General features: G+C 36.2%; 1 non-coding gene across 1 annotated transcript; it reads left to right on the top strand.

The window, feature by feature from the left end:
- Positions 1 to 3,650: 3,650 nt before the first annotated feature.
- LOC125996917 (small nucleolar RNA SNORA51) lies at positions 3,651 to 3,782 on the top strand. Its single transcript, XR_007491576.1, has one exon. It is a non-coding gene; the product is annotated as a small nucleolar RNA SNORA51 (small nucleolar RNA).
- Positions 3,783 to 7,958: the final 4,176 nt, after the last annotated feature.

Below are 7,958 nucleotides of genomic sequence, written 5' to 3'. Positions count from 1 at the left end.
TTTACTTTTCTTTCTTTTGATATTTTAATATATATGTATATATATATGTATATATACACATAAATCCTTCACCAGTGCATCATTCCCATGACCATATCCCAAGTGTCCTTCCTCCCCACCTCACACTGGTCTCTACTCTAGACAGGCTTTCTACTTCCTTCATTCAGTGAGATTTTGTTATGATAGTTCTCAGTGTAATTATTTTTGTGACTGCACTAAATGATCCCTGTGGTGAGCTTCATGTCGGAAGCTGAACCCTCCAGTCCTCCTCTATTTTGTCTCTGAGAATCATTACACAAATGTTGTTTATTTTTCTCAAAACCCATAGATGAGGGAGCATGGTATTGGAATAAAGACAGACCCTAAGACCAGTGGAAGAGGCTTGAGTACTCAGAGAATGTTTCCCAGATATATCATCATCTAATTTTTGATAAAGGTGAAAGAAATCCTAAATGGAACAGGGAAGGCCTCTTCAATAAGTAGTGTTGGCAAAACTGGCTAGCCACTTGCAAAAAAGGCGAATTTAGACCTTCAGTTAACATCATGTACAAAGGTAAAATCCAAATGGATTAAAGACCTAGATATCACACCTGAAACCGTAAAGTATATAGAACAACATGTAGGTCAAATACTTCATGACATTGAGACTAAATGTATCTTTAAAGAGGAAACCGTACTCTCCAAACAAGTGAAAACAGAAATAAATAAACGGGACTATATTAAGCTGACAAGCTTCTGCACCTCAAAGGAAATAGTGCCCAGAATACAAGAGCCACCTACTGAGTGGGAGAAACTATTCACCAAATACCGATCAGATAAGGGGTTATTATCCAAAATATACAAGGCACTGACAGAACTTTACAAGAAAAAAAAACATCTAACCCCATCAAAAAATGGGGAGAAAAAAATGAACAGACTCTTTGACAAAAAAGAAATACAAATGGTTAAAAAATGCTCCACATCAATAATCATCAGGGAGATGAAAATCAAAACAACTTTGAGGTACCATCTCATGCCACAGAGATTGGCACACATCAGGAAAAATGAGAACAAGCAGTGCTGGCGGGGATGTGAAGAGAAAGGAACTCTTATTCACTGCTGGTGGGAATGCCGTCTGGTCCAAACTTTGTGGAAAGCGATATGGAGATTTCTCCAAAAGCTGGAAGTTGAGCTCCCATATGATCCAGCTATACCACTGCTAGGGACACAAAAATACAATACAAAAATCCCTTTATCATGCCTATATTCCTAGCAGTGTTATTTACAATAGCCAGACTCTGGAAACAGCCATCAGAAGAGATGATGTCATGAAATTTTCCTATACATGGATGTATATGGAATCTATTATGTTGAGTGAAATAAGTCAGAGAGAGAGAGAGAGATAAACACAGAATGGTCTCCCTCACCTTTAATACCTTTCAATACCTATGCCTATCAAGATAATATTCACAAGTATAGAAACTCCAGCAATGATTATGGATATATTTGAGAAGGAATAGGTAGTAATGTAATTAATAATTTCATTAGCATTTTGGGCCACAGCCGCCTTAAAACCAAAGCTCTAAATCAAACAGAATTAGTCTATCTACAAAAATGTGGAATTACCCACGAAGTTATCAGTATTATCCATCTGTAAAGAACAGCTGGGATGGGCCGGAGAGATAGCACAGCTGTAGGGCGTTAGCGTTGCAAGTAGAAGGATGGTGGTTCGAATCCCTGCATCCCATATAGTCCCCCGAGCCTGCTGGGGTGACTTCTGAGTGTAGAGCCAGGAGTAGCTTCTGAGCATTGCTGGATGTGACCCAAAAAATAAAAAAAAGAAAAAAGAAAAAGAAAAGAACAGTTGGGATTTTCCAGAGTAACATTTCATTCACAGATGATGAGGTCCCTGTTCGAAGTGCCAGTTGTTTACTGCTGGGTTGATTAGTAGATTGAACATTCCGCAGTGCCCAGAGGGGAAGGGGAATCCCATTTACCCTATCCTTCGGGTAGCATAGGACAAGCTGGTCCAGTAGCAATTTCCCGCAGTAAATAATCCACACGGATATGAAGGTTTTAGCAGACAAGAAACTCATATCTCAAGTTGTTATCCACAAACCAGTCACTCCACCACGTGGAACCACAAGCCTAGATGGCAGCATCCTCCTTGGGGTTCCTGACTCGCATTTTTTGAAAATCAGAAACGAAGCCCCACTCCAAAGGGTTAAGGGGTAAATCCAGATGAAAAGGCAATTGGCAACAAAACCAAAGGAAACCAATTGAGATACATATGAGGACTAATTCAAAGGAAAGCAATTGAGACGCATATGAGAAATAATTCTAAAACCTTCATTTACACATGCCAATCTTTTTCTCTTTTTTAAAAAAAAAGTTTCCTGCTATAGTGTAATAAACATGGTTGCAATGTGTTAATGCTTATGAGTGTTTATGTTTATATTAAGTAAGATAAGAAAAAAAATTTGTTTATGAATTGTTCAGTTATTTTCAAATTGTTTTTTGTTAAACTAACATTTATCTTTCACTTAATTTTCAGAAAACCTACTGGACAGCAATAGTAAGTTTTGGGATATATTTTAACTTATGCTCTCTATAATCACTTGTTTCTTATTGTTTCCTGTTATTTTATCCAGTTCCTATAATTAGTATGTCATTGTCTTGGATACCTTTTCATATAGTTTGGTAGATCTCTCACCATTTAAATTTTGTCTACATGTTTCTCTTATCTGCAATTTTATCTTCTTTCTTTTTTATTTTATAATGTTCCTTTACATTAAATATTAACATACTTGGTATTACAAACACATGCTAGAATTTAAATCTATGAGGTAATACAGTAACTTAAAATATAAATATAAACCTCTGTTTCAGAAAACATCCAAATTTAGAATATCTGTTTGATATTCTACAAGTAAGGGCCTGTCTACACTCATGTGATGCCTCAACAAACTTTAAGAGATGAGAGAGTTTAAAATCTTTTCATTTTTTTCCCCTTCCTCACACCTATATTAATTGCAGCACTGTTTACAATAGCCAGACTCTAGAAACAGCCTAGATGCCCCTCAATAGATTAATGGCTAAAGAAACAATGGTACATATATACAATGGAATATTATGCAGCCATAAGAAGATATGAAGTCATAAAATTTTCCTATACATGGATGTATATGGCATTTATTATGCTGAGTGAAATAAGTCAGAGGGAGAGAGATAAACAGAATGGTCTCACTCATCTATGGGTTTTGAGAAAAATGAAAAACAATTGTGTAATGATGATTCTCAGAGACAAGATAGAGGAGGACTGGAGGGTCCAACTTCCAACATGAAGCTCACCACAGGGATCGTTTAGTGCAGTCACAAAAATAATTACACTGAGAACTATCATAACAAAATCTGACTGAACGAGGAAAGTAGAAAGCCTGTCTAGAGTAGAGACCGGTGTAGGGTAGGGAGGAGGGGCACTTGGGATATGGACAGGGGAATGTTGCACTGGTGAAGGGTTTTATATATATGTATACATATATATACATATATATAAAATATATAAATACATATATTGATATATATTGTTTCAAAAAATATCCAAATTTATATCCAAATAAATATATTTGTAATATATAATATATATTTTTATATATATCAAAAAAAGATAAGGCCTCTCAATGCTTACCACAGGTTGTGTTCTTTACACTGACTGTATAGAAAGAGCAGGTACAGTAAATGCATCCCATATACAACTCATCTCAGACCCTTTGCCTGGTCTGTGTTGTGAATGGGAGACATAAATTAAAAAATAAAATAAAACTTTTAATTTTCTCCTTTGAACACAAACCATGGGGATATTAATATGACCATGCAAAAACATTGCTAAATATATCTATTAACCAGTAGGTGAAGCAATGTATGCCTATATGCCAGACACAAACTTAAAACTCAGTTAAACAGTAATTAGCAAATTCAAATTACCCTTCATGCTAAGGAAAATAGCCTGAAAAGTAGATGTATCGATAGTCATCATTTGGTAGAAATAATTTAACAAATTACTTATGTAATTTGGAATATAAAATTTCACAATTAACACCTACAACACTCAGAGAACAATGGGAAAAGTAAGGAGCTCAAATGCAATTGTAGATACGAAGACAATAGACCTAGACAGGAAAGTTTGTACACCCATCAAAATGCTTGAACCTAACCAATGAGGACTTAAAATCAACATTCAATATACTAGCAACAGAAATCAAGAATATTGGCTAGAGCAAGAGCACAGAGAACTTGCCTTGCACTCACCCCACCACGGTGTGATCTCCGACATACAATATGGTTACCTGAGACTGTCAACAGCATTTTCCAAGCACAGAGACTGAATTAACCACTGAGCATCATCAGGTGTGACACAAAAAAAAATTTAATAAAAAATTAGACAGAGGGGGCCGGCGAGGTGGCACTAGAGGTAAGGTGTCTGCCTTGCAAGTGCTAGCCAAGGAAAGATTGAGACCGCAGTTCAATCCCCCGGCATCCTATATGGTCCCCCCAAGCCAGGGGCAATTTCTGAGTGCTTAGCCAGGAGTAACCCCTGAGCAGCAAACGGGTGTGGCCTGAAAAACCAAAAAAAAAAAATTAGACAGAGAAAGTAAGCAATCACTAGATGAAAACTACAACCAAATCAAAGATCTTTTTCAGAGGATGAGAGAGTTCATACAAACAAAATTGCAGTATCTAAATAATACACTACCAAACAACAGTAACATAATATCACAGGGAAACCTTATAAATATACTTGAGTACAAATTAGAAACCAACATTGATAAGAAAGTAGAAAAAATAGACCAAAGAATGGGAGGAAATTATTTTTATTTAAACAACTTTATTACATACATGATTGTGTTTGGGTTTCAGTCATGTAAAGAACACCATCCATCACCAGTGCAACATTCCCATCACCAATGTCCCAAATCTCCCTCCTCCCCACCCAACCCCCGCCTGTACTCTAGACAGGCTTTCTATTTCCCTTGTACATTCTCATTATTAGGATAGTTCAAAACGTAGTTATTTCTCTAACTAAACTCATCCCTGTTTGTGGTGAGCTTCATGAGGTGAGCTGTAACTTCCAGCTCTTTTCTCTTTTGTGTCTGAAGGTTATTATTGCAAGAATGTCTTTCATTTTTCTTAAAACCCATAGATGAGTGACACCATTCTGCGTTTTTCTCTCTCTCTCTCTGACTTATTTCACTCAGCATAATAGATTTCATGTACATCCATGTATAGGAAAATTTCATGACTTCATCTCTCCTGACAGCTGCATAATATTCCATTGTGTATACGTACCACAGTTTCTTTAGCCATTCGTCTGTTGAAGGGCATCTTGGTTGTTTCCAGAGTCTTGCTATGGTAAATAGTGCTGCAATGAATATAGGTGTAAGGAAGGGGTTTTTGTATTGTATTTCTGTGTTCCTAGGGTATATTTCTAGGAGTGGTATAGCTGGGTCGTATGGGAGCTCAATTTCCAGTTTTTGGAGGAATCTCCATATTGCTTTCCATAAAGGTTGAACTAGATGGCATTCCCACCAACAGAGGATAAGAGTTCCTTTCTCTCCATATCCCCGCCAACACTGCTTGTTCTCATTCTTTGTGATGTGTGCCAATCTCTGGGGTGTGAGGTGGTACCTCATAGTTGTTTTGATTTGCATCTCCCTGATGATTAGTGATGTGGAGCATTTTTTCATGTGTCTTTTGGCCATTTGTATTTCTTCTTTGTCAAAGTGTCTGTCTATTTCTTCTCCCCATTTTTTGATGGGATTAGATGTTTTTTTCTTGTAAATTTCTGTCAGTGCCTTGTATATTTTGGAGATTAGCCCCTTATCTGATGGGTATTGGGTGAATAGTTTCTCCCACTGGGGGGGGGGCTCTTTATTTTGGGCGCTATTTCTTTTGACGTGCAGAAGTTTCTCAGTTTAATATATTCCAGATGGGAGGAAAATTAAGGTCTAAAATAAACAAAGACAAAAAAAATGCCAGAAGTTGAGTGAAAGAGAAGAGCAAGTGGTGAGAGATATAATAACAGAGATGATTCCCACTCTCTGGAGGGAATCACAGTGTAATTGTAAGAGTCCAAAAGAGTGTTATAGGGATGGAGTGGTAGCACAGCAGTAGGGAGTTTGGCTTGCATACTGCTGACCTAGGATGGTTGCGGGTTTGATCCCCGGCATCCCATATGGTCTCCTGAGCCAGGAGCAATTTCTAAGCACAAAGCCAGGAGTAACCCCTGAGCTTTGCTGAGTGTAGCCAAAAAAAGCAAACAACAAAAAAGAGTGCTCTACAAAATAGACTCAAACAGAATGCCAACATGCATATTAATCAAAATAGTGAAAACGAAAGAGACTAACTCATAAAGCAATAAGGTAAAAAAGAACCTTGAATTTGAAGGAAAAAATATAAGAATTACAAGAGATCTGCTATACATAATGGTCCAAGTGAGAAAATTCTGTGAATGATATATTCAATTGCAAATTAAGACCTAGAGTCCACTGTGTAGCAAATCTCTCATTAAGATGAGAAAGAGAGGTAAAACATTCCCAGACCACAAAAACTGGTGACAATAACAAAACCAACTTTGTAATAAGGAAATGTAACTTACATAAATCAAATAACAAATTGCATAATCAATAGCCCTACATAGTAAAGTGGAAAACAGCCCTATATGTCACTAATATCCCTGAATGTCAATGTACTAAACTCTTCTATTGATGTAAAAGTTAATTCCATGATTTCTTTCTTTTCTAATATTTGCATAGTATTCTCTGTGTAGATATACCAGTTTCTCTATCTACTCATCTGTTCTGGAGCACCTGGGTTATTTCCAGATTATTACTATTAAGAATAATAGTACTGAAATGAATAGGAGTGTAGATTCATTGTGTTCTGGGGTGTGTATATTCCAATGAAAAATAATGCTGGATAATAATGATATTTTTTTTTATTTTTGGGTGGGTCACAGCTGGCAGCACTCAGGGGTTACTTCTGGTTCTGGACTCAGAAATTGCCCCTGGTAAGCATGGGGGACCATATGGGATGCCAGCATTTGAGCCACTGTCCTTCTACATACAAAGCAAATGGCCTACCTCCATGCTATCTTTTCGGCCCCAATATTGATAATTTTTTAAGTTTTTTTTCATAGGAAATATCTATATTGTTTTCCAAAAATGCTGGACAATTTGACAATCCATCACCAGTGACTGAAAATCCCTTTGTTCACTATCTGCACCAGCACTAGTTCTTCTGGTTCTTTTTTAATGTGTGCCATTTTATGTTATGTGAGATATCTCATTTATTATAGGATTGATAATTTGTGGTCCATGTTTGATGAGTGCTTTATATTTTTGTGTATAATTTTTATATGTGTGAAAAATATTATTGGAGTAAGAGGTAAGAGGTAAGAATAAGATCATGTAAAGCTAATGTGCCCCAAAACATAAAATGAGAGATTTAACAAAAATAACATATAATAGGACTTTGGAAGAATAATTGTGATTACCATAGTCCAAATACCTGCTCTAATTTCTCCTAGGAATGTTTTGATACTTCATAAGCCAATATTTAAGACAACATGTGAGGGTAGGGAAATGTAATATGGAAAAATTGATCCACATATTTAAGAGCTCTTGTTGAAATAAAGTTGCAGTATTGTCCAAATGGATAAAGACAGTTTATTTCAGTACAGCATTCAAGCATATACTGGTAGTTGTTAATGACTATTTACATATAGATACAAATTACCCCATTTATATATTATTTTAGAAAATTCTCTGATTGAACGTTTTTCAACCATTCTTGGTAAGTATCTGAAAATTCTTCAGAGGTGTGTATTTTCTGAATTTGTTTTTGTTTATGATGTTTTGTTTGAGTGAATATGGATGGAAGTATGTGACAGAATGTGAGATATACTGTATATTAGTTACAAT

This window comes from Suncus etruscus, chromosome 18 (assembly GCF_024139225.1).
Source record: "Suncus etruscus isolate mSunEtr1 chromosome 18, mSunEtr1.pri.cur, whole genome shotgun sequence".
NCBI classification, from domain to species: Eukaryota; Metazoa; Chordata; class Mammalia; order Eulipotyphla; family Soricidae; genus Suncus; species Suncus etruscus.
The sequence above is the reverse complement of the archived record's forward strand: the minus strand, read 5'-3'. Positions and strand labels throughout refer to the sequence as shown.